General features: G+C 49.0%; 38 non-coding genes across 38 annotated transcripts; all 38 read right to left on the minus strand.

The window, feature by feature from the left end:
• Nucleotides 1-549: 549 nt before the first annotated feature.
• On the minus strand, nucleotides 550-622 carry Trnaf-gaa (transfer RNA phenylalanine (anticodon GAA)). The gene has a single exon. It is a non-coding gene; the product is annotated as a tRNA-Phe (tRNA).
• A 611-nt stretch (nucleotides 623-1,233) lies between these two features.
• Trnas-uga (transfer RNA serine (anticodon UGA)) lies at nucleotides 1,234-1,315 on the minus strand. The gene has a single exon. It is a non-coding gene; the product is annotated as a tRNA-Ser (tRNA).
• Nucleotides 1,316-2,006: 691 nt separating this feature from the next.
• Nucleotides 2,007-2,088, minus strand: Trnas-cga (transfer RNA serine (anticodon CGA)). Its single transcript has one exon. It is a non-coding gene; the product is annotated as a tRNA-Ser (tRNA).
• Nucleotides 2,089-2,226: 138 nt separating this feature from the next.
• Nucleotides 2,227-2,299, minus strand: Trnak-uuu (transfer RNA lysine (anticodon UUU)). The gene has a single exon. It is a non-coding gene; the product is annotated as a tRNA-Lys (tRNA).
• A 539-nt stretch (nucleotides 2,300-2,838) lies between these two features.
• On the minus strand, nucleotides 2,839-2,911 carry Trnaf-gaa (transfer RNA phenylalanine (anticodon GAA)). The gene has a single exon. It is a non-coding gene; the product is annotated as a tRNA-Phe (tRNA).
• Nucleotides 2,912-3,523: 612 nt separating this feature from the next.
• Nucleotides 3,524-3,605, minus strand: Trnas-uga (transfer RNA serine (anticodon UGA)). Its single transcript has one exon. It is a non-coding gene; the product is annotated as a tRNA-Ser (tRNA).
• Nucleotides 3,606-4,295: 690 nt separating this feature from the next.
• Trnas-cga (transfer RNA serine (anticodon CGA)) lies at nucleotides 4,296-4,376 on the minus strand. Its single transcript has one exon. It is a non-coding gene; the product is annotated as a tRNA-Ser (tRNA).
• A 138-nt stretch (nucleotides 4,377-4,514) lies between these two features.
• Trnak-uuu (transfer RNA lysine (anticodon UUU)) lies at nucleotides 4,515-4,587 on the minus strand. The gene has a single exon. It is a non-coding gene; the product is annotated as a tRNA-Lys (tRNA).
• Nucleotides 4,588-5,126: 539 nt separating this feature from the next.
• Nucleotides 5,127-5,199, minus strand: Trnaf-gaa (transfer RNA phenylalanine (anticodon GAA)). Its single transcript has one exon. It is a non-coding gene; the product is annotated as a tRNA-Phe (tRNA).
• Nucleotides 5,200-5,810: 611 nt separating this feature from the next.
• Nucleotides 5,811-5,892, minus strand: Trnas-uga (transfer RNA serine (anticodon UGA)). The gene has a single exon. It is a non-coding gene; the product is annotated as a tRNA-Ser (tRNA).
• A 691-nt stretch (nucleotides 5,893-6,583) lies between these two features.
• Nucleotides 6,584-6,665, minus strand: Trnas-cga (transfer RNA serine (anticodon CGA)). The gene has a single exon. It is a non-coding gene; the product is annotated as a tRNA-Ser (tRNA).
• Nucleotides 6,666-6,803: 138 nt separating this feature from the next.
• On the minus strand, nucleotides 6,804-6,876 carry Trnak-uuu (transfer RNA lysine (anticodon UUU)). Its single transcript has one exon. It is a non-coding gene; the product is annotated as a tRNA-Lys (tRNA).
• A 538-nt stretch (nucleotides 6,877-7,414) lies between these two features.
• On the minus strand, nucleotides 7,415-7,487 carry Trnaf-gaa (transfer RNA phenylalanine (anticodon GAA)). The gene has a single exon. It is a non-coding gene; the product is annotated as a tRNA-Phe (tRNA).
• Nucleotides 7,488-8,098: 611 nt separating this feature from the next.
• Trnas-uga (transfer RNA serine (anticodon UGA)) lies at nucleotides 8,099-8,180 on the minus strand. Its single transcript has one exon. It is a non-coding gene; the product is annotated as a tRNA-Ser (tRNA).
• Nucleotides 8,181-8,870: 690 nt separating this feature from the next.
• Trnas-cga (transfer RNA serine (anticodon CGA)) lies at nucleotides 8,871-8,952 on the minus strand. Its single transcript has one exon. It is a non-coding gene; the product is annotated as a tRNA-Ser (tRNA).
• A 138-nt stretch (nucleotides 8,953-9,090) lies between these two features.
• On the minus strand, nucleotides 9,091-9,163 carry Trnak-uuu (transfer RNA lysine (anticodon UUU)). The gene has a single exon. It is a non-coding gene; the product is annotated as a tRNA-Lys (tRNA).
• A 539-nt stretch (nucleotides 9,164-9,702) lies between these two features.
• On the minus strand, nucleotides 9,703-9,775 carry Trnaf-gaa (transfer RNA phenylalanine (anticodon GAA)). Its single transcript has one exon. It is a non-coding gene; the product is annotated as a tRNA-Phe (tRNA).
• A 611-nt stretch (nucleotides 9,776-10,386) lies between these two features.
• Nucleotides 10,387-10,468, minus strand: Trnas-uga (transfer RNA serine (anticodon UGA)). Its single transcript has one exon. It is a non-coding gene; the product is annotated as a tRNA-Ser (tRNA).
• Nucleotides 10,469-11,159: 691 nt separating this feature from the next.
• Trnas-cga (transfer RNA serine (anticodon CGA)) lies at nucleotides 11,160-11,241 on the minus strand. The gene has a single exon. It is a non-coding gene; the product is annotated as a tRNA-Ser (tRNA).
• A 138-nt stretch (nucleotides 11,242-11,379) lies between these two features.
• Trnak-uuu (transfer RNA lysine (anticodon UUU)) lies at nucleotides 11,380-11,452 on the minus strand. Its single transcript has one exon. It is a non-coding gene; the product is annotated as a tRNA-Lys (tRNA).
• A 539-nt stretch (nucleotides 11,453-11,991) lies between these two features.
• On the minus strand, nucleotides 11,992-12,064 carry Trnaf-gaa (transfer RNA phenylalanine (anticodon GAA)). Its single transcript has one exon. It is a non-coding gene; the product is annotated as a tRNA-Phe (tRNA).
• A 611-nt stretch (nucleotides 12,065-12,675) lies between these two features.
• Trnas-uga (transfer RNA serine (anticodon UGA)) lies at nucleotides 12,676-12,757 on the minus strand. The gene has a single exon. It is a non-coding gene; the product is annotated as a tRNA-Ser (tRNA).
• A 690-nt stretch (nucleotides 12,758-13,447) lies between these two features.
• Trnas-cga (transfer RNA serine (anticodon CGA)) lies at nucleotides 13,448-13,529 on the minus strand. Its single transcript has one exon. It is a non-coding gene; the product is annotated as a tRNA-Ser (tRNA).
• Nucleotides 13,530-13,667: 138 nt separating this feature from the next.
• Trnak-uuu (transfer RNA lysine (anticodon UUU)) lies at nucleotides 13,668-13,740 on the minus strand. The gene has a single exon. It is a non-coding gene; the product is annotated as a tRNA-Lys (tRNA).
• A 539-nt stretch (nucleotides 13,741-14,279) lies between these two features.
• On the minus strand, nucleotides 14,280-14,352 carry Trnaf-gaa (transfer RNA phenylalanine (anticodon GAA)). Its single transcript has one exon. It is a non-coding gene; the product is annotated as a tRNA-Phe (tRNA).
• Nucleotides 14,353-14,963: 611 nt separating this feature from the next.
• On the minus strand, nucleotides 14,964-15,045 carry Trnas-uga (transfer RNA serine (anticodon UGA)). The gene has a single exon. It is a non-coding gene; the product is annotated as a tRNA-Ser (tRNA).
• A 690-nt stretch (nucleotides 15,046-15,735) lies between these two features.
• Nucleotides 15,736-15,817, minus strand: Trnas-cga (transfer RNA serine (anticodon CGA)). The gene has a single exon. It is a non-coding gene; the product is annotated as a tRNA-Ser (tRNA).
• A 138-nt stretch (nucleotides 15,818-15,955) lies between these two features.
• Trnak-uuu (transfer RNA lysine (anticodon UUU)) lies at nucleotides 15,956-16,028 on the minus strand. The gene has a single exon. It is a non-coding gene; the product is annotated as a tRNA-Lys (tRNA).
• A 539-nt stretch (nucleotides 16,029-16,567) lies between these two features.
• Nucleotides 16,568-16,640, minus strand: Trnaf-gaa (transfer RNA phenylalanine (anticodon GAA)). The gene has a single exon. It is a non-coding gene; the product is annotated as a tRNA-Phe (tRNA).
• Nucleotides 16,641-17,251: 611 nt separating this feature from the next.
• Trnas-uga (transfer RNA serine (anticodon UGA)) lies at nucleotides 17,252-17,333 on the minus strand. The gene has a single exon. It is a non-coding gene; the product is annotated as a tRNA-Ser (tRNA).
• Nucleotides 17,334-18,022: 689 nt separating this feature from the next.
• Trnas-cga (transfer RNA serine (anticodon CGA)) lies at nucleotides 18,023-18,104 on the minus strand. The gene has a single exon. It is a non-coding gene; the product is annotated as a tRNA-Ser (tRNA).
• Nucleotides 18,105-18,230: 126 nt separating this feature from the next.
• Nucleotides 18,231-18,303, minus strand: Trnak-uuu (transfer RNA lysine (anticodon UUU)). Its single transcript has one exon. It is a non-coding gene; the product is annotated as a tRNA-Lys (tRNA).
• A 539-nt stretch (nucleotides 18,304-18,842) lies between these two features.
• On the minus strand, nucleotides 18,843-18,915 carry Trnaf-gaa (transfer RNA phenylalanine (anticodon GAA)). The gene has a single exon. It is a non-coding gene; the product is annotated as a tRNA-Phe (tRNA).
• Nucleotides 18,916-19,526: 611 nt separating this feature from the next.
• Trnas-uga (transfer RNA serine (anticodon UGA)) lies at nucleotides 19,527-19,608 on the minus strand. The gene has a single exon. It is a non-coding gene; the product is annotated as a tRNA-Ser (tRNA).
• Nucleotides 19,609-20,298: 690 nt separating this feature from the next.
• On the minus strand, nucleotides 20,299-20,380 carry Trnas-cga (transfer RNA serine (anticodon CGA)). Its single transcript has one exon. It is a non-coding gene; the product is annotated as a tRNA-Ser (tRNA).
• A 763-nt stretch (nucleotides 20,381-21,143) lies between these two features.
• On the minus strand, nucleotides 21,144-21,216 carry Trnak-uuu (transfer RNA lysine (anticodon UUU)). Its single transcript has one exon. It is a non-coding gene; the product is annotated as a tRNA-Lys (tRNA).
• Nucleotides 21,217-21,755: 539 nt separating this feature from the next.
• Nucleotides 21,756-21,828, minus strand: Trnaf-gaa (transfer RNA phenylalanine (anticodon GAA)). Its single transcript has one exon. It is a non-coding gene; the product is annotated as a tRNA-Phe (tRNA).
• Nucleotides 21,829-22,439: 611 nt separating this feature from the next.
• Nucleotides 22,440-22,521, minus strand: Trnas-uga (transfer RNA serine (anticodon UGA)). Its single transcript has one exon. It is a non-coding gene; the product is annotated as a tRNA-Ser (tRNA).
• Nucleotides 22,522-23,199: the final 678 nt, after the last annotated feature.

Here is a 23,199-nt window from a genome sequence, read left to right on the forward strand (position 1 = left end):
CTATCCGGGCTCACACAAGGCTGCAAAATCTCCTACGATGCACAACTATACATTGACTCATGTCCTTTACTGTTGTGCAATCGCTGCATGGGGCCGTTACTAATAAAACGTCGCCTAAATGCTGTCTACAAACTTATCGCGCTAAGCCCGTAACACACTATCGAAGACTGCTGACACACGATGCAACAACAAATTGCACCAGTTGTTACGTCTCATACGTTGGAGCAGAGAATTTACGTGTTTTGTCGACACTCACTGGGCAATTGGAAAATTCACAAGCATTTCGAATGCAATGTTTCCCACGCTTTCGCTCATTTCACGGTTCCGTTGAAGACGTTCTTCACCACCTGACACAGAAAAAGGAATGCAGTCGGTAGGATATTTTTAATTCTTTTGCTTCTAAGGGAGTTAGTTATCTAGTAAGTTCCTCTTGTGGCATGCAATAGACAACCAGAACAGCTACAGGAGAGAGTCATTTTTGTTGTCAGCGGTAGTTGCATTATCACAAACGCAGAGTAATTCCATTGGCGTCGCATCAAAACGAGTACCTGCCGAAACCCGGGATCGAACCAGGGACCTTTAGATCTTCAGTCTAACGCTCTCCCAACTGAGCTATTTCGGCTGACGGCGAAGGTTGCCATTTGCATGTGTTCGTTCACTTCTGCCTCGTTGCCAATTTCACAGTCACCTTCGTCTGATAAGACACAGGGACGCTGAAGGGCGAGCAGCCGATGCAGTGAAGTTCCACACACATTTCTTCAGCTTCCGTCATCGTAACAAGCAAACATGTCGACTCGATTCGTGTGATATTGAATTCGCTGACTTGACGTGACGCCACGCTGACGCTAGAAAACCCGTGCTATATCGATGCCAGGGGCAACTCGTGTGCAGAGAACGAGACACAAGAAGGAGTGAGCCTCTCCACCATATGAGAGGCAGTATCTAGCAGATACACATGGTAAAACATTCGACTTGCGTTAGCTCATAAATTGCTACACGTCATCGTCTGCAAGCTAAAATGGACACATCTGCACTGCCCAGTGAGGCGACACTTGTACTAACACCTGGTGGACGGCTGTGAGACGAGGAGATGAGCTGCGGCTTCTGGGCGCGACTGTAACGCTGCGCCCTCGATCAAATAACACTGCACATTGCTGGTGACCCACGTGTTTAGTAGTGACGCAACTGCTAGGATGCAGCTCAACGTCCGCCTTTTGAGAGCGAGAAAATTTTCGCAGTCGGCAGGACTCGAACCTACGCTCCCAGAGGGAATCTGATTTCAAGTCAGACGCCTTAACCACTCGGCCACGACTGCCGGTGGCGGAAGCGACTCCCGACAAGTCAAACCGCCATCTTTAGAAGCAATCTGATGGCAGAAAGCGGCGTGGCCTCACTCTTTGCTGTAGGGTTTCCATTAGCCGTTACGAAAGTGTACTAATTTTCGCCCAGACAGGGACTTGAACCCAGGACCCTTCAGTTGAAAACCTAACGCTCTACCGACTCAGCTATGCGGGCCCACGCACGAGCATTATCGTACAGCTGCGTGGTGTGCGAGTGTTTCGCATGTCGTAATTGCTGGCTTATGGCTCCAATGGCGACTTCACCGACTTCCCACTGACGCACCGCTGACGCTAGTTTTCTGTCGTCTTAAAACGATGGACATACCTCCAAGCAGCTGCGAGATCTTAAGAAAAGAAAAAAAAAAAAAAAAACGCTGCACTACTGCTTTTGCCGCACTCGAATGATTGAAATTGCGATTCTTAAAAAGAAAATGAAATTTTCGAGCACATCTGTGTACTCACCATCTCAGCGACGGCTTTCTGCAGTCCCAGCGTCAGTGCGAGGTGAACCGATAGGCACAGTAAGCAGCGGTCGTCGCGAAAACTCAGTATTCTTAAAACGGAAATTTTCGTCTTGTTGAGAATGGCGTCACTGGTTGCACCCGCATTCGCCCACGCATGTCACATGTGTGCGAAAACGTTTGCTCCTCTTTACGCAAAATCGCACGCAGCCGGTAGGATTCGAACCTACGCTCCCAGAGGGAATCTGATTTCGAGTCAGACGCCTTAACCACTCGGCCACGACTGCCGTTAGCGCGGTGTTCTCCCGACACATGCAACTGCTACCGTATAAAACGCTGTGGTGTCAGAAAACGGCGTAGCTGCATTATTTTCCGTAGCGTTTCCACCGCTACCAGACGAATCGCTACCAAAGTATTAAAATTTCCGCCCGGACAGGGACTTGAACCCTGGACCCTTAGGTTAAAAGCCTAATGCTCTACCGACTGAGCTATCCGGGCTCACACAAGGCTGCAAAATCTCCTACGATGCACAACTATACATTGACTCATGTCCTTTACTGTTGTGCAATCGCTGCATGGGGCCGTTACTAATAAAACGTCGCCTAAATGCTGTCTACAAACTTATCGCGCTAAGCCCGTAACACACTATCGAAGACTGCTGACACACGATGCAACAACAAATTGCACCAGTTGTTACGTCTCATACGTTGGAGCAGAGAATTTACGTGTTTTGTCGACACTCACTGGGCAATTGGAAAATTCACAAGCATTTCGAATGCAATGTTTCCCACGCTTTCGCTCATTTCACGGTTCCGTTGAAGACGTTCTTCACCACCTGACACAGAAAAAGGAATGCAGTCGGTAGGATATTTTTAATTCTTTTGCTTCTAAGGGAGTTAGTTATCTAGTAAGTTCCTCTTGTGGCATGCAATAGACAACCAGAACAGCTACAGGAGAGAGTCATTTTTGTTGTCAGCGGTAGTTGCATTATCACAAACGCAGAGTAATTCCATTGGCGTCGCATCAAAACGAGTACCTGCCGAAACCCGGGATCGAACCAGGGACCTTTAGATCTTCAGTCTAACGCTCTCCCAACTGAGCTATTTCGGCTGACGGCGAAGGTTGCCATTTGCATGTGTTCGTTCACTTCTGCCTCGTTGCCAATTTCACAGTCACCTTCGTCTGATAAGACACAGGGACGCTGAAGGGCGAGCAGCCGATGCAGTGAAGTTCCACACACATTTCTTCAGCTTCCGTCATCGTAACAAGCAAACATGTCGACTCGATTCGTGTGATATTGAATTCGCTGACTTGACGTGACGCCACGCTGACGCTAGAAAACCCGTGCTATATCGATGCCAGGGGCAACTCGTGTGCAGAGAACGAGACACAAGAAGGAGTGAGCCTCTCCACCATATGAGAGGCAGTATCTAGCAGATACACATGGTAAAACATTCGACTTGCGTTAGCTCATAAATTGCTACACGTCATCGTCCTGCAAGCTAAAATGGACACATCTGCACTGCCCAGTGAGGCGACACTTGTACTAACACCTGGTGGACGGCTGTGAGACGAGGAGATGAGCTGCGGCTTCTGGGCGCGACTGTAACGCTGCGCCCTCGATCAAATAACACTGCACATTGCTGGTGACCCACGTGTTTAGTAGTGACGCAACTGCTAGGATGCAGCTCAACGTCCGCCTTTTGAGAGCGAGAAAATTTTCGCAGTCGGCAGGACTCGAACCTACGCTCCCAGAGGGAATCTGATTTCAAGTCAGACGCCTTAACCACTCGGCCACGACTGCCGGTGGCGGAAGCGACTCCCGACAAGTCAAACCGCCATCTTTAGAAGCAATCTGATGGCAGAAAACGGCGTGGCCTCACTCTTTGCTGTAGGGTTTCCATTAGCCGTTACGAAAGTGTACTAATTTTCGCCCAGACAGGGACTTGAACCCAGGACCCTTCGGTTGAAAACCTAACGCTCTACCGACTCAGCTATGCGGGCCCACGCACGAGCATTATCGTACAGCTGCGTGGTGTGCGAGTGTTTCGCATGTCGTAATTGCTGGCTTATGGCTCCAATGGCGACTTCACCGACTTCCCACTGACGCACCGCTGACGCTAGTTTTCTGTCGTCTTAAAACGATGGACATACCTCCAAGCAGCTGCGAGATCTTAAGAAAAGAAAAAAAAAAAAAAAACGCTGCACTACTGCTTTTGCCGCACTCGAATGATTGAAATTGCGATTCTTAAAAAGAAAATGAAATTTTCGAGCACATCTGTGTACTCACCATCTCAGCGACGGCTTTCTGCAGTCCCAGCGTCAGTGCGAGGTGAACCGATAGGCACAGTAAGCAGCGGTCGTCGCGAAAACTCAGTATTCTTAAAACGGAAATTTTCGTCTTGTTGAGAATGGCGTCACTGGTTGCACCCGCATTCGCCCACGCATGTCACATGTGTGCGAAAACGTTTGCTCCTCTTTACGCAAAATCGCACGCAGCCGGTAGGATTCGAACCTACGCTCCAGAGGGAATCTGATTTCGAGTCAGACGCCTTAACCACTCGGCCACGACTGCCGTTAGCGCGGTGTTCTCCCGACACATGCAACTGCTACCGTATAAAACGCTGTGGTGTCAGAAAACGGCGTAGCTGCATTATTTTCCGTAGCGTTTCCACCGCTACCAGACGAATCGCTACCAAAGTATTAAAATTTCCGCCCGGACAGGGACTTGAACCCTGGACCCTTAGGTTAAAAGCCTAATGCTCTACCGACTGAGCTATCCGGGCTCACACAAGGCTGCAAAATCTCCTACGATGCACAACTATACATTGACTCATGTCCTTTACTGTTGTGCAATCGCTGCATGGGGCCGTTACTAATAAAACGTCGCCTAAATGCTGTCTACAAACTTATCGCGCTAAGCCCGTAACACACTATCGAAGACTGCTGACACACGATGCAACAACAAATTGCACCAGTTGTTACGTCTCATACGTTGGAGCAGAGAATTTACGTGTTTTGTCGACACTCACTGGGCAATTGGAAAATTCACAAGCATTTCGAATGCAATGTTTCCCACGCTTTCGCTCATTTCACGGTTCCGTTGAAGACGTTCTTCACCACCTGACACAGAAAAAGGAATGCAGTCGGTAGGATATTTTTAATTCTTTTGCTTCTAAGGGAGTTAGTTATCTAGTAAGTTCCTCTTGTGGCATGCAATAGACAACCAGAACAGCTACAGGAGAGAGTCATTTTTGTTGTCAGCGGTAGTTGCATTATCACAAACGCAGAGTAATTCCATTGGCGTCGCATCAAAACGAGTACCTGCCGAAACCCGGGATCGAACCAGGGACCTTTAGATCTTCAGTCTAACGCTCTCCCAACTGAGCTATTTCGGCTGACGGCGAAGGTTGCCATTTGCATGTGTTCGTTCACTTCTGCCTCGTTGCCAATTTCACAGTCACCTTCGTCTGATAAGACACAGGGACGCTGAAGGGCGAGCAGCCGATGCAGTGAAGTTCCACACACATTTCTTCAGCTTCCGTCATCGTAACAAGCAAACATGTCGACTCGATTCGTGTGATATTGAATTCGCTGACTTGACGTGACGCCACGCTGACGCTAGAAAACCCGTGCTATATCGATGCCAGGGGCAACTCGTGTGCAGAGAACGAGACACAAGAAGGAGTGAGCCTCTCCACCATATGAGAGGCAGTATCTAGCAGATACACATGGTAAAACATTCGACTTGCGTTAGCTCATAAATTGCTACACGTCATCGTCTGCAAGCTAAAATGGACACATCTGCACTGCCCAGTGAGGCGACACTTGTACTAACACCTGGTGGACGGCTGTGAGACGAGGAGATGAGCTGCGGCTTCTGGGCGCGACTGTAACGCTGCGCCCTCGATCAAATAACACTGCACATTGCTGGTGACCCACGTGTTTAGTAGTGACGCAACTGCTAGGATGCAGCTCAACGTCCGCCTTTTGAGAGCGAGAAAATTTTCGCAGTCGGCAGGACTCGAACCTACGCTCCCAGAGGGAATCTGATTTCAAGTCAGACGCCTTAACCACTCGGCCACGACTGCCGGTGGCGGAAGCGACTCCCGACAAGTCAAACCGCCATCTTTAGAAGCAATCTGATGGCAGAAAACGGCGTGGCCTCACTCTTTGCTGTAGGGTTTCCATTAGCCGTTACGAAAGTGTACTAATTTTCGCCCAGACAGGGACTTGAACCCAGGACCCTTCGGTTGAAAACCTAACGCTCTACCGACTCAGCTATGCGGGCCCACGCACGAGCATTATCGTACAGCTGCGTGGTGTGCGAGTGTTTCGCATGTCGTAATTGCTGGCTTATGGCTCCAATGGCGACTTCACCGACTTCCCACTGACGCACCGCTGACGCTAGTTTTCTGTCGTCTTAAAACGATGGACATACCTCCAAGCAGCTGCGAGATCTTAAGAAAAGAAAAAAAAAAAAAAAACGCTGCACTACTGCTTTTGCCGCACTCGAATGATTGAAATTGCGATTCTTAAAAAGAAAATGAAATTTTCGAGCACATCTGTGTACTCACCATCTCAGCGACGGCTTTCTGCAGTCCCAGCGTCAGTGCGAGGTGAACCGATAGGCACAGTAAGCAGCGGTCGTCGCGAAAACTCAGTATTCTTAAAACGGAAATTTTCGTCTTGTTGAGAATGGGCGTCACTGGTTGCACCCGCATTCGCCCACGCATGTCACATGTGTGCGAAAACGTTTGCTCCTCTTTACGCAAAATCGCACGCAGCCGGTAGGATTCGAACCTACGCTCCCAGAGGGAATCTGATTTCGAGTCAGACGCCTTAACCACTCGGCCACGACTGCCGTTAGCGCGGTGTTCTCCCGACACATGCAACTGCTACCGTATAAAACGCTGTGGTGTCAGAAAACGGCGTAGCTGCATTATTTTCCGTAGCGTTTCCACCGCTACCAGACGAATCGCTACCAAAGTATTAAAATTTCCGCCCGGACAGGGACTTGAACCCTGGACCCTTAGGTTAAAAGCCTAATGCTCTACCGACTGAGCTATCCGGGCTCACACAAGGCTGCAAAATCTCCTACGATGCACAACTATACATTGACTCATGTCCTTTACTGTTGTGCAATCGCTGCATGGGGCCGTTACTAATAAAACGTCGCTAAATGCTGTCTACAAACTTATCGCGCTAAGCCCGTAACACACTATCGAAGACTGCTGACACACGATGCAACAACAAATTGCACCAGTTGTTACGTCTCATACGTTGGAGCAGAGAATTTACGTGTTTTGTCGACACTCACTGGGCAATTGGAAAATTCACAAGCATTTCGAATGCAATGTTTCCCACGCTTTCGCTCATTTCACGGTTCCGTTGAAGACGTTCTTCACCACCTGACACAGAAAAAGGAATGCAGTCGGTAGGATATTTTTAATTCTTTTGCTTCTAAGGGAGTTAGTTATCTAGTAAGTTCCTCTTGTGGCATGCAATAGACAACCAGAACAGCTACAGGAGAGAGTCATTTTTGTTGTCAGCGGTAGTTGCATTATCACAAACGCAGAGTAATTCCATTGGCGTCGCATCAAAACGAGTACCTGCCGAAACCCGGGATCGAACCAGGGACCTTTAGATCTTCAGTCTAACGCTCTCCCAACTGAGCTATTTCGGCTGACGGCGAAGGTTGCCATTTGCATGTGTTCGTTCACTTCTGCCTCGTTGCCAATTTCACAGTCACCTTCGTCTGATAAGACACAGGGACGCTGAAGGGCGAGCAGCCGATGCAGTGAAGTTCCACACACATTTCTTCAGCTTCCGTCATCGTAACAAGCAAACATGTCGACTCGATTCGTGTGATATTGAATTCGCTGACTTGACGTGACGCCACGCTGACGCTAGAAAACCCGTGCTATATCGATGCCAGGGGCAACTCGTGTGCAGAGAACGAGACACAAGAAGGAGTGAGCCTCTCCACCATATGAGAGGCAGTATCTAGCAGATACACATGGTAAAACATTCGACTTGCGTTAGCTCATAAATTGCTACACGTCATCGTCTGCAAGCTAAAATGGACACATCTGCACTGCCCAGTGAGGCGACACTTGTACTAACACCTGGTGGACGGCTGTGAGACGAGGAGATGAGCTGCGGCTTCTGGGCGCGACTGTAACGCTGCGCCCTCGATCAAATAACACTGCACATTGCTGGTGACCCACGTGTTTAGTAGTGACGCAACTGCTAGGATGCAGCTCAACGTCCGCCTTTTGAGAGCGAGAAAATTTTCGCAGTCGGCAGGACTCGAACCTACGCTCCCAGAGGGAATCTGATTTCAAGTCAGACGCCTTAACCACTCGGCCACGACTGCCGGTGGCGGAAGCGACTCCCGACAAGTCAAACCGCCATCTTTAGAAGCAATCTGATGGCAGAAAACGGCGTGGCCTCACTCTTTGCTGTAGGGTTTCCATTAGCCGTTACGAAAGTGTACTAATTTTCGCCCAGACAGGGACTTGAACCCAGGACCCTTCGGTTGAAAACCTAACGCTCTACCGACTCAGCTATGCGGGCCCACGCACGAGCATTATCGTACAGCTGCGTGGTGTGCGAGTGTTTCGCATGTCGTAATTGCTGGCTTATGGCTCCAATGGCGACTTCACCGACTTCCCACTGACGCACCGCTGACGCTAGTTTTCTGTCGTCTTAAAACGATGGACATACCTCCAAGCAGCTGCGAGATCTTAAGAAAAGAAAAAAAAAAAAAAAACGCTGCACTACTGCTTTTGCCGCACTCGAATGATTGAAATTGCGATTCTTAAAAAGAAAATGAAATTTTCGAGCACATCTGTGTACTCACCATCTCAGCGACGGCTTTCTGCAGTCCCAGCGTCAGTGCGAGGTGAACCGATAGGCACAGTAAGCAGCGGTCGTCGCGAAAACTCAGTATTCTTAAAACGGAAATTTTCGTCTTGTTGAGAATGGCGTCACTGGTTGCACCCGCATTCGCCCACGCATGTCACATGTGTGCGAAAACGTTTGCTCCTCTTTACGCAAAATCGCACGCAGCCGGTAGGATTCGAACCTACGCTCCCAGAGGGAATCTGATTTCGAGTCAGACGCCTTAACCACTCGGCCACGACTGCCGTTAGCGCGGTGTTCTCCCGACACATGCAACTGCTACCGTATAAAACGCTGTGGTGTCAGAAAACGGCGTAGCTGCATTATTTTCCGTAGCGTTTCCACCGCTACCAGACGAATCGCTACCAAAGTATTAAAATTTCCGCCCGGACAGGGACTTGAACCCTGGACCCTTAGGTTAAAAGCCTAATGCTCTACCGACTGAGCTATCCGGGCTCACACAAGGCTGCAAAATCTCCTACGATGCACAACTATACATTGACTCATGTCCTTTACTGTTGTGCAATCGCTGCATGGGGCCGTTACTAATAAAACGTCGCCTAAATGCTGTCTACAAACTTATCGCGCTAAGCCCGTAACACACTATCGAAGACTGCTGACACACGATGCAACAACAAATTGCACCAGTTGTTACGTCTCATACGTTGGAGCAGAGAATTTACGTGTTTTGTCGACACTCACTGGGCAATTGGAAAATTCACAAGCATTTCGAATGCAATGTTTCCCACGCTTTCGCTCATTTCACGGTTCCGTTGAAGACGTTCTTCACCACCTGACACAGAAAAAGGAATGCAGTCGGTAGGATATTTTTAATTCTTTTGCTTCTAAGGGAGTTAGTTATCTAGTAAGTTCCTCTTGTGGCATGCAATAGACAACCAGAACAGCTACAGGAGAGAGTCATTTTTGTTGTCAGCGGTAGTTGCATTATCACAAACGCAGAGTAATTCCATTGGCGTCGCATCAAAACGAGTACCTGCCGAAACCCGGGATCGAACCAGGGACCTTTAGATCTTCAGTCTAACGCTCTCCCAACTGAGCTATTTCGGCTGACGGCGAAGGTTGCCATTTGCATGTGTTCGTTCACTTCTGCCTCGTTGCCAATTTCACAGTCACCTTCGTCTGATAAGACACAGGGACGCTGAAGGGCGAGCAGCCGATGCAGTGAAGTTCCACACACATTTCTTCAGCTTCCGTCATCGTAACAAGCAAACATGTCGACTCGATTCGTGTGATATTGAATTCGCTGACTTGACGTGACGCCACGCTGACGCTAGAAAACCCGTGCTATATCGATGCCAGGGGCAACTCGTGTGCAGAGAACGAGACACAAGAAGGAGTGAGCCTCTCCACCATATGAGAGGCAGTATCTAGCAGATACACATGGTAAAACATTCGACTTGCGTTAGCTCATAAATTGCTACACGTCATCGTCTGCAAGCTAAAATGGACACATCTGCACTGCCCAGTGAGGCGACACTTGTACTAACACCTGGTGGACGGCTGTGAGACGAGGAGATGAGCTGCGGCTTCTGGGCGCGACTGTAACGCTGCGCCCTCGATCAAATAACACTGCACATTGCTGGTGACCCACGTGTTTAGTAGTGACGCAACTGCTAGGATGCAGCTCAACGTCCGCCTTTTGAGAGCGAGAAAATTTTCGCAGTCGGCAGGACTCGAACCTACGCTCCCAGAGGGAATCTGATTTCAAGTCAGACGCCTTAACCACTCGGCCACGACTGCCGGTGGCGGAAGCGACTCCCGACAAGTCAAACCGCCATCTTTAGAAGCAATCTGATGGCAGAAAGCGGCGTGGCCTCACTCTTTGCTGTAGGGTTTCCATTAGCCGTTACGAAAGTGTACTAATTTTCGCCCAGACAGGGACTTGAACCCAGGACCCTTCAGTTGAAAACCTAACGCTCTACCGACTCAGCTATGCGGGCCCACGCACGAGCATTATCGTACAGCTGCGTGGTGTGCGAGTGTTTCGCATGTCGTAATTGCTGGCTTATGGCTCCAATGGCGACTTCACCGACTTCCCACTGACGCACCGCTGACGCTAGTTTTCTGTCGTCTTAAAACGATGGACATACCTCCAAGCAGCTGCGAGATCTTAAGAAAAGAAAAAAAAAAAAAAAAACGCTGCACTACTGCTTTTGCCGCACTCGAATGATTGAAATTGCGATTCTTAAAAAGAAAATGAAATTTTCGAGCACATCTGTGTACTCACCATCTCAGCGACGGCTTTCTGCAGTCCCAGCGTCAGTGCGAGGTGAACCGATAGGCACAGTAAGCAGCGGTCGTCGCGAAAACTCAGTATTCTTAAAACGGAAATTTTCGTCTTGTTGAGAATGGCGTCACTGGTTGCACCCGCATTCGCCCACGCATGTCACATGTGTGCGAAAACGTTTGCTCCTCTTTACGCAAAATCGCACGCAGCCGGTAGGATTCGAACCTACGCTCCCAGAGGGAATCTGATTTCGAGTCAGACGCCTTAACCACTCGGCCACGACTGCCGTTAGCGCGGTGTTCTCCCGACACATGCAACTGCTACCGTATAAAACGCTGTGGTGTCAGAAAACGGCGTAGCTGCATTATTTTCCGTAGCGTTTCCACCGCTACCAGACGAATCGCTACCAAAGTATTAAAATTTCCGCCCGGACAGGGACTTGAACCCTGGACCCTTAGGTTAAAAGCCTAATGCTCTACCGACTGAGCTATCCGGGCTCACACAAGGCTGCAAAATCTCCTACGATGCACAACTATACATTGACTCATGTCCTTTACTGTTGTGCAATCGCTGCATGGGGCCGTTACTAATAAAACGTCGCCTAAATGCTGTCTACAAACTTATCGCGCTAAGCCCGTAACACACTATCGAAGACTGCTGACACACGATGCAACAACAAATTGCACCAGTTGTTACGTCTCATACGTTGGAGCAGAGAATTTACGTGTTTTGTCGACACTCACTGGGCAATTGGAAAATTCACAAGCATTTCGAATGCAATGTTTCCCACGCTTTCGCTCATTTCACGGTTCCGTTGAAGACGTTCTTCACCACCTGACACAGAAAAAGGAATGCAGTCGGTAGGATATTTTTAATTCTTTTGCTTCTAAGGGAGTTAGTTATCTAGTAAGTTCCTCTTGTGGCATGCAATAGACAACCAGAACAGCTACAGGAGAGAGTCATTTTTGTTGTCAGCGGTAGTTGCATTATCACAAACGCAGAGTAATTCCATTGGCGTCGCATCAAAACGAGTACCTGCCGAAACCCGGGATCGAACCAGGGACCTTTAGATCTTCAGTCTAACGCTCTCCCAACTGAGCTATTTCGGCTGACGGCGAAGGTTGCCATTTGCATGTGTTCGTTCACTTCTGCCTCGTTGCCAATTTCACAGTCACCTTCGTCTGATAAGACACAGGGACGCTGAAGGGCGAGCAGCCGATGCAGTGAAGTTCCACACACATTTCTTCAGCTTCCGTCATCGTAACAAGCAAACATGTCGACTCGATTCGTGTGATATTGAATTCGCTGACTTGACGTGACGCCACGCTGACGCTAGAAAACCCGTGCTATATCGATGCCAGGGGCAACTCGTGTGCAGAGAACGAGACACAAGAAGGAGTGAGCCTCTCCACCATATGAGAGGCAGTATCTAGCAGATACACATGGTAAAACATTCGACTTGCGTTAGCTCATAAATTGCTACACGTCATCGTCTGCAAGCTAAAATGGACACATCTGCACTGCCCAGTGAGGCGACACTTGTACTAACACCTGGTGGACGGCTGTGAGACGAGGAGATGAGCTGCGGCTTCTGGGCGCGACTGTAACGCTGCGCCCTCGATCAAATAACACTGCACATTGCTGGTGACCCACGTGTTTAGTAGTGACGCAACTGCTAGGATGCAGCTCAACGTCCGCCTTTTGAGAGCGAGAAAATTTTCGCAGTCGGCAGGACTCGAACCTACGCTCCCAGAGGGAATCTGATTTCAAGTCAGACGCCTTAACCACTCGGCCACGACTGCCGGTGGCGGAAGCGACTCCCGACAAGTCAAACCGCCATCTTTAGAAGCAATCTGATGGCAGAAAGCGGCGTGGCCTCACTCTTTGCTGTAGGGTTTCCATTAGCCGTTACGAAAGTGTACTAATTTTCGCCCAGACAGGGACTTGAACCCAGGACCCTTCAGTTGAAAACCTAACGCTCTACCGACTCAGCTATGCGGGCCCACGCACGAGCATTATCGTACAGCTGCGTGGTGTGCGAGTGTTTCGCATGTCGTAATTGCTGGCTTATGGCTCCAATGGCGACTTCACCGACTTCCCACTGACGCACCGCTGACGCTAGTTTTCTGTCGTCTTAAAACGATGGACATACCTCCAAGCAGCTGCGAGATCTTAAGAAAAGAAAAAAAAAAAAAAAACGCTGCACTACTGCTTTTGCCGCACTCGAATGATTGAAATTGCGATTCTTAAAAAGAAAATGAAATTTTCGAGCACATCTGTGTACTCACCATCTCAGCGACGGCTTTCTGCAGTCCCAGCGTCAGTGCGAGGTGAACCGATAGGCACAGTAAGCAGCGGTCGTCGCGAAAACTCAGTATTCTTAAAACGGAAATTTTCGTCTTGTTGAGAATGGCGTCACTGGTTGCACCCGCATTCGCCCACGCATGTCACATGTGTGCGAAAACGTTTGCTCCTCTTTACGCAAAATCGCACGCAGCCGGTAGGATTCGAACCTACGCTCCCAGAGGGAATCTGATTTCGAGTCAGACGCCTTAACCACTCGGCCACGACTGCCGTTAGCGCGGTGTTCTCCCGACACATGCAACTGCTACCGTATAAAACGCTGTGGTGTCAGAAAACGGCGTAGCTGCATTATTTTCCGTAGCGTTTCCACCGCTACCAGACGAATCGCTACCAAAGTATTAAAATTTCCGCCCGGACAGGGACTTGAACCCTGGACCCTTAGGTTAAAAGCCTAATGCTCTACCGACTGAGCTATCCGGGCTCACACAAGGCTGCAAAATCTCCTACGATGCACAACTATACATTGACTCATGTCCTTTACTGTTGTGCAATCGCTGCATGGGGCCGTTACTAATAAAACGTCGCCTAAATGCTGTCTACAAACTTATCGCGCTAAGCCCGTAACACACTATCGAAGACTGCTGACACACGATGCAACAACAAATTGCACCAGTTGTTACGTCTCATACGTTGGAGCAGAGAATTTACGTGTTTTGTCGACACTCACTGGGCAATTGGAAAATTCACAAGCATTTCGAATGCAATGTTTCCCACGCTTTCGCTCATTTCACGGTTCCGTTGAAGACGTTCTTCACCACCTGACACAGAAAAAGGAATGCAGTCGGTAGGATATTTTTAATTCTTTTGCTTCTAAGGGAGTTAGTTATCTAGTAAGTTCCTCTTGTGGCATGCAATAGACAACCAGAACAGCTACAGGAGAGAGTCATTTTTGTTGTCAGCGGTAGTTGCATTATCACAAACGCAGAGTAATTCCATTGGCGTCGCATCAAAACGAGTACCTGCCGAAACCCGGGATCGAACCAGGGACCTTTAGATCTTCAGTCTAACGCTCTCCCAACTGAGCTATTTCGGCTGACGGCGAAGGTTGCCATTTGCATGTGTTCGTTCACTTCTGCCTCGTTGCCAATTTCACAGTCACCTTCGTCTGATAAGACACAGGGACGCTGAAGGGCGAGCAGCCGATGCAGTGAAGTTCCACACACATTTCTTCAGCTTCCGTCATCGTAACAAGCAAACATGTCGACTCGATTCGTGTGATATTGAATTCGCTGACTTGACGTGACGCCACGCTGACGCTAGAAAACCCGTGCTATATCGATGCCAGGGGCAACTCGTGTGCAGAGAACGAGACACAAGAAGGAGTGAGCCTCTCCACCATATGAGAGGCAGTATCTAGCAGATACACATGGTAAAACATTCGACTTGCGTTAGCTCATAAATTGCTACACGTCATCGTCTGCAAGCTAAAATGGACACATCTGCACTGCCCAGTGAGGCGACACTTGTACTAACACCTGGTGGACGGCTGTGAGACGAGGAGATGAGCTGCGGCTTCTGGGCGCGACTGTAACGCTGCGCCCTCGATCAAATAACACTGCACATTGCTGGTGACCCACGTGTTTAGTAGTGACGCAACTGCTAGGATGCAGCTCAACGTCCGCCTTTTGAGAGCGAGAAAATTTTCGCAGTCGGCAGGACTCGAACCTACGCTCCCAGAGGGAATCTGATTTCAAGTCAGACGCCTTAACCACTCGGCCACGACTGCCGGTGGCGGAAGCGACTCCCGACAAGTCAAACCGCCATCTTTAGAAGCAATCTGATGGCAGAAAGCGGCGTGGCCTCACTCTTTGCTGTAGGGTTTCCATTAGCCGTTACGAAAGTGTACTAATTTTCGCCCAGACAGGGACTTGAACCCAGGACCCTTCAGTTGAAAACCTAACGCTCTACCGACTCAGCTATGCGGGCCCACGCACGAGCATTATCGTACAGCTGCGTGGTGTGCGAGTGTTTCGCATGTCGTAATTGCTGGCTTATGGCTCCAATGGCGACTTCACCGACTTCCCACTGACGCACCGCTGACGCTAGTTTTCTGTCGTCTTAAAACGATGGACATACCTCCAAGCAGCTGCGAGATCTTAAGAAAAGAAAAAAAAAAAAAAAACGCTGCACTACTGCTTTTGCCGCACTCGAATGATTGAAATTGCGATTCTTAAAAAGAAAATGAAATTTTCGAGCACATCTGTGTACTCACCATCTCAGCGACGGCTTTCTGCAGTCCCAGCGTCAGTGCGAGGTGAACCGATAGGCACAGTAAGCAGCGGTCGTCGCGAAAACTCAGTATTCTTAAAACGGAAATTTTCGTCTTGTTGAGAATGGCGTCACTGGTTGCACCCGCATTCGCCCACGCATGTCACATGTGTGCGAAAACGTTTGCTCCTCTTTACGCAAAATCGCACGCAGCCGGTAGGATTCGAACCTACGCTCCCAGAGGGAATCTGATTTCGAGTCAGACGCCTTAACCACTCGGCCACGACTGCCGTTAGCGCGGTGTTCTCCCGACACATGCAACTGCTACCGTATAAAACGCTGTGGTGTCAGAAAACGGCGTAGCTGCATTATTTTCCGTAGCGTTTCCACCGCTACCAGACGAATCGCTACCAAAGTATTAAAATTTCCGCCCGGACAGGGACTTGAACCCTGGACCCTTAGGTTAAAAGCCTAATGCTCTACCGACTGAGCTATCCGGGCTCACACAAGGCTGCAAAATCTCCTACGATGCACAACTATACATTGACTCATGTCCTTTACTGTTGTGCAATCGCTGCATGGGGCCGTTACTAATAAAACGTCGCCTAAATGCTGTCTACAAACTTATCGCGCTAAGCCCGTAACACACTATCGAAGACTGCTGACACACGATGCAACAACAAATTGCACCAGTTGTTACGTCTCATACGTTGGAGCAGAGAATTTACGTGTTTTGTCGACACTCACTGGGCAATTGGAAAATTCACAAGCATTTCGAATGCAATGTTTCCCACGCTTTCGCTCATTTCACGGTTCCGTTGAAGACGTTCTTCACCACCTGACACAGAAAAAGGAATGCAGTCGGTAGGATATTTTTAATTCTTTTGCTTCTAAGGGAGTTAGTTATCTAGTAAGTTCCTCTTGTGGCATGCAATAGACAACCAGAACAGCTACAGGAGAGAGTCATTTTTGTTGTCAGCGGTAGTTGCATTATCACAAACGCAGAGTAATTCCATTGGCGTCGCATCAAAACGAGTACCTGCCGAAACCCGGGATCGAACCAGGGACCTTTAGATCTTCAGTCTAACGCTCTCCCAACTGAGCTATTTCGGCTGACGGCGAAGGTTGCCATTTGCATGTGTTCGTTCACTTCTGCCTCGTTGCCAATTTCACAGTCACCTTCGTCTGATAAGACACAGGGACGCTGAAGGGCGAGCAGCCGATGCAGTGAAGTTCCACACACATTTCTTCAGCTTCCGTCATCGTAACAAGCAAACATGTCGACTCGATTCGTGTGATATTGAATTCGCTGACTTGACGTGACGCCACGCTGACGCTAGAAAACCCGTGCTATATCGATGCCAGGGGCAACTCGTGTGCAGAGAACGAGACACAAGAAGGAGTGAGCCTCTCCACCATATGAGAGGCAGTATCTAGCAGATACACATGGTAAAACATTCGACTTGCGTTAGCTCATAAATTGCTACACGTCATCGTCTGCAAGCTAAAATGGACACATCTGCACTGCCCAGTGAGGCGACACTTGTACTAACACCTGGTGGACGGCTGTGAGACGAGGAGATGAGCTGCGGCTTCTGGGCGCGACTGTAACGCTGCGCCCTCGATCAAATAACACTGCACATTGCTGGTGACCCACGTGTTTAGTAGTGACGCAACTGCTAGGATGCAGCTCAACGTCCGCCTTTTGAGAGCGAGAAAATTTTCGCAGTCGGCAGGACTCGAACCTACGCTCCCAGAGGGAATCTGATTTCAAGTCAGACGCCTTAACCACTCGGCCACGACTGCCGGTGGCGGAAGCGACTCCCGACAAGTCAAACCGCCATCTTTAGAAGCAATCTGATGGCAGAAAGCGGCGTGGCCTCACTCTTTGCTGTAGGGTTTCCATTAGCCGTTACGAAAGTGTACTAATTTTCGCCCAGACAGGGACTTGAACCCAGGACCCTTCAGTTGAAAACCTAACGCTCTACCGACTCAGCTATGCGGGCCCACGCACGAGCATTATCGTACAGCTGCGTGGTGTGCGAGTGTTTCGCATGTCGTAATTGCTGGCTTATGGCTCCAATGGCGACTTCACCGACTTCCCACTGACGCACCGCTGACGCTAGTTTTCTGTCGTCTTAAAACGATGGACATACCTCCAAGCAGCTGCGAGATCTTAAGAAAAGAAAAAAAAAAAAAAACGCTGCACTACTGCTTTTGCCGCACTCGAATGATTGAAATTGCGATTCTTAAAAAGAAAATGAAATTTTCGAGCACATCTGTGTACTCACCATCTCAGCGACGGCTTTCTGCAGTCCCAGCGTCAGTGCGAGGTGAACCGATAGGCACAGTAAGCAGCGGTCGTCGCGAAAACTCAGTATTCTTAAAACGGAAATTTTCGTCTTGTTGAGAATGGCGTCACTGGTTGCACCCGCATTCGCCCACGCATGTCACATGTGTGCGAAAACGTTTGCTCCTCTTTACGCAAAATCGCACGCAGCCGGTAGGATTCGAACCTACGCTCCCAGAGGGAATCTGATTTCGAGTCAGACGCCTTAACCACTCGGCCACGACTGCCGTTAGCGCGGTGTTCTCCCGACACATGCAACTGCTACCGTATAAAACGCTGTGGTGTCAGCTGCATTATTTTCCGTAGCGTTTCCACCGCTACCAGACGAATCGCTACCAAAGTATTAAAATTTCCGCCCGGACAGGGACTTGAACCCTGGACCCTTAGGTTAAAAGCCTAATGCTCTACCGACTGAGCTATCCGGGCTCACACAAGGCTGCAAAATCTCCTACGATGCACAACTATACATTGACTCATGTCCTTTACTGTTGTGCAATCGCTGCATGGGGCCGTTACTAATAAAACGTCGCCTAAATGCTGTCTACAAACTTATCGCGCTAAGCCCGTAACACACTATCGAAGACTGCTGACACACGATGCAACAACAAATTGCACCAGTTGTTACGTCTCATACGTTGGAGCAGAGAATTTACGTGTTTTGTCGACACTCACTGGGCAATTGGAAAATTCACAAGCATTTCGAATGCAATGTTTCCCACGCTTTCGCTCATTTCACGGTTCCGTTGAAGACGTTCTTCACCACCTGACACAGAAAAAGGAATGCAGTCGGTAGGATATTTTTAATTCTTTTGCTTCTAAGGGAGTTAGTTATCTAGTAAGTTCCTCTTGTGGCATGCAATAGACAACCAGAACAGCTACAGGAGAGAGTCATTTTTGTTGTCAGCGGTAGTTGCATTATCACAAACGCAGAGTAATTCCATTGGCGTCGCATCAAAACGAGTACCTGCCGAAACCCGGGATCGAACCAGGGACCTTTAGATCTTCAGTCTAACGCTCTCCCAACTGAGCTATTTCGGCTGACGGCGAAGGTTGCCATTTGCATGTGTTCGTTCACTTCTGCCTCGTTGCCAATTTCACAGTCACCTTCGTCTGATAAGACACAGGGACGCTGAAGGGCGAGCAGCCGATGCAGTGAAGTTCCACACACATTTCTTCAGCTTCCGTCATCGTAACAAGCAAACATGTCGACTCGATTCGTGTGATATTGAATTCGCTGACTTGACGTGACGCCACGCTGACGCTAGAAAACCCGTGCTATATCGATGCCAGGGGCAACTCGTGTGCAGAGAACGAGACACAAGAAGGAGTGAGCCTCTCCACCATATGAGAGGCAGTATCTAGCAGATACACATGGTAAAACATTCGACTTGCGTTAGCTCATAAATTGCTACACGTCATCGTCTGCAAGCTAAAATGGACACATCTGCACTGCCCAGTGAGGCGACACTTGTACTAACACCTGGTGGACGGCTGTGAGACGAGGAGATGAGCTGCGGCTTCTGGGCGCGACTGTAACGCTGCGCCCTCGATCAAATAACACTGCACATTGCTGGTGACCCACGTGTTTAGTAGTGACGCAACTGCTAGGATGCAGCTCAACGTCCGCCTTTTGAGAGCGAGAAAATTTTCGCAGTCGGCAGGACTCGAACCTACGCTCCCAGAGGGAATCTGATTTCAAGTCAGACGCCTTAACCACTCGGCCACGACTGCCGGTGGCGGAAACGACTCCCGACAAGTCAAACCGCCATCTTTAGAAGCAATCTGATGGCAGAAAGCGGCGTGGCCTCACTCTTTGCTGTAGGGTTTCCATTAGCCGTTACGAAAGTGTACTAATTTTCGCCCAGACAGGGACTTGAACCCAGGACCCTTCAGTTGAAAACCTAACGCTCTACCGACTCAGCTATGCGGGCCCACGCACGAGCATTATCGTACAGCTGCGTGGTGTGCGAGTGTTTCGCATGTCGTAATTGCTGGCTTATGGCTCCAATGGCGACTTCACCGACTTCCCACTGACGCACCGCTGACGCTAGTTTTCTGTCGTCTTAAAACGATGGACATACCTCCAAGCAGCTGCGAGATCTTAAGAAAAGAAAAAAAAAAAAAAAACGCTGCACTACTGCTTTTGCCGCACTCGAATGATTGAAATTGCGATTCTTAAAAAGAAAATGAAATTTTCGAGCACATCTGTGTACTCACCATCTCAGCGACGGCTTTCTGCAGTCCCAGCGTCAGTGCGAGGTGAACCGATAGGCACAGTAAGCAGCGGTCGTCGCGAAAACTCAGTATTCTTAAAACGGAAATTTTCGTCTTGTTGAGAATGGCGTCACTGGTTGCACCCGCATTCGCCCACGCATGTCACATGTGTGCGAAAACGTTTGCTCCTCTTTACGCAAAATCGCACGCAGCCGGTAGGATTCGAACCTACGCTCCCAGAGGGAATCTGATTTCGAGTCAGACGCCTTAACCACTCGGCCACGACTGCCGTTAGCGCGGTGTTCTCCCGACACATGCAACTGCTACCGTATAAAACGCTGTGGTGTCAGAAAACGGCGTAGCTGCATTATTTTCCGTAGCGTTTCCACCGCTACCAGACGAATCGCTACCAAAGTATTAAAATTTCCGCCCGGACAGGGACTTGAACCCTGGACCCTTAGGTTAAAAGCCTAATGCTCTACCGACTTTTTTTTTTTTTTTTTTTTTTTTTTTTTTTTTTTTTTTCACTTTATCTCCCACGACCACGCAGAACTGCACACTACGGATACGCCGCTATCCCTTATGGGAAGAACAATATCAATTCTGTCGCTACATTCTATTCTAGCGTCCAAGCTACCTCCCCGTTCCCACTACATTTAAAGTATCCCGCTACTACATAGCTTCCCCACAGATTTGAATACAATATTACAAGGAGTCTCACCAGCAACGCACAGTAAATAAAGTTCAAAGGAAAACACACGGGACAAAAGAATTATGCAGGGAACGCAGTCCTCCTTGGAGCAACCAAACTTTTACAAGTTTATCTAAGTTTTCGTACTACAGGATCTGGTTATAACATTCGCCACTTCTGTTTGATTTCGAGTCAGACGCCTTAACCACTCGGCCACGACTGCCGTTAGCGCGGTGTTCTCCCGACACATGCAACTGCTACCGTATAAAACGCTGTGGTGTCAGAAAACGGCGTAGCTGCATTATTTTCCGTAGCGTTTCCACCGCTACCAGACGAATCGCTACCAAAGTATTAAAATTTCCGCCCGGACAGGGACTTGAACCCTGGACCCTTAGGTTAAAAGCCTAATGCTCTACCGACTGAGCTATCCGGGCTCACACAAGGCTGCAAAATCTCCTACGATGCACAACTATACATTGACTCATGTCCTTTACTGTTGTGCAATCGCTGCATGGGGCCGTTACTAATAAAACGTCGCCTAAATGCTGTCTACAAACTTATCGCGCTAAGCCCGTAACACACTATCGAAGACTGCTGACACACGATGCAACAACAAATTGCACCAGTTGTTACGTCTCATACGTTGGAGCAGAGAATTTACGTGTTTTGTCGACACTCACTGGGCAATTGGAAAATTCACAAGCATTTCGAATGCAATGTTTCCCACGCTTTCGCTCATTTCACGGTTCCGTTGAAGACGTTCTTCACCACCTGACACAGAAAAAGGAATGCAGTCGGTAGGATATTTTTAATTCTTTTGCTTCTAAGGGAGTTAGTTATCTAGTAAGTTCCTCTTGTGGCATGCAATAGACAACCAGAACAGCTACAGGAGAGAGTCATTTTTGTTGTCAGCGGTAGTTGCATTATCACAAACGCAGAGTAATTCCATTGGCGTCGCATCAAAACGAGTACCTGCCGAAACCCGGGATCGAACCAGGGACCTTTAGATCTTCAGTCTAACGCTCTCCCAACTGAGCTATTTCGGCTGACGGCGAAGGTTGCCATTTGCATGTGTTCGTTCACTTCTGCCTCGTTGCCAATTTCACAGTCACCTTCGTCTGATAAGACACAGGGACGCTGAAGGGCGAGCAGCCGATGCAGTGAAGTTCCACACACATTTCTTCAGCTTCCGTCATCGTAACAAGCAAACATGTCGACTCGATTCGTGTGATATTGAATTCGCTGACTTGACGTGACGCCACGCTGACGCTAGAAAACCCGTGCTATATCGATGCCAGGGGCAACTCGTGTGCAGAGAACGAGACACAAGAAGGAGTGAGCCTCTCCACCATATGAGAGGCAGTATCTAGCAGATACACATGGTAAAACATTCGACTTGCGTTAGCTCATAAATTGCTACACGTCATCGTCTGCAAGCTAAAATGGACACATCTGCACTGCCCAGTGAGGCGACACTTGTACTAACACCTGGTGGACGGCTGTGAGACGAGGAGATGAGCTGCGGCTTCTGGGCGCGACTGTAACGCTGCGCCCTCGATCAAATAACACTGCACATTGCTGGTGACCCACGTGTTTAGTAGTGACGCAACTGCTAGGATGCAGCTCAACGTCCGCCTTTTGAGAGCGAGAAAATTTTCGCAGTCGGCAGGACTCGAACCTACGCTCCCAGAGGGAATCTGATTTCAAGTCAGACGCCTTAACCACTCGGCCACGACTGCCGGTGGCGGAAACGACTCCCGACAAGTCAAACCGCCATCTTTAGAAGCAATCTGATGGCAGAAAGCGGCGTGGCCTCACTCTTTGCTGTAGGGTTTCCATTAGCCGTTACGAAAGTGTACTAATTTTCGCCCAGACAGGGACTTGAACCCAGGACCCTTCAGTTGAAAACCTAACGCTCTACCGACTCAGCTATGCGGGCCCACGCACGAGCATTATCGTACAGCTGCGTGGTGTGCGAGTGTTTCGCATGTCGTAATTGCTGGCTTATGGCTCCAATGGCGACTTCACCGACTTCCCACTGACGCACCGCTGACGCTAGTTTTCTGTCGTCTTAAAACGATGGACATACCTCCAAGCAGCTGCGAGATCTTAAGAAAAGAAAAAAAAAAAAAAAACGCTGCACTACTGCTTTTGCCGCACTCGAATGATTGAAATTGCGATTCTTAAAAAGAAAATGAAATTTTCGAGCACATCTGTGTACTCACCATCTCAGCGACGGCTTTCTGCAGTCCCAGCGTCAGTGCGAGGTGAACCGATAGGCACAGTAAGCAGCGGTCGTCGCGAAAACTCAGTATTCTTAAAACGGAAATTTTCGTCTTGTTGAGAATGGCGTCACTGGTTGCACCCGCATTCGCCCACGCATGTCACATGTGTGCGAAAACGTTTGCTCCTCTTTA

Source organism: Schistocerca cancellata, unplaced genomic scaffold (genome assembly GCF_023864275.1).
Source record: "Schistocerca cancellata isolate TAMUIC-IGC-003103 unplaced genomic scaffold, iqSchCanc2.1 HiC_scaffold_412, whole genome shotgun sequence".
Taxonomy (NCBI): Eukaryota; Metazoa; Arthropoda; class Insecta; order Orthoptera; family Acrididae; genus Schistocerca; species Schistocerca cancellata.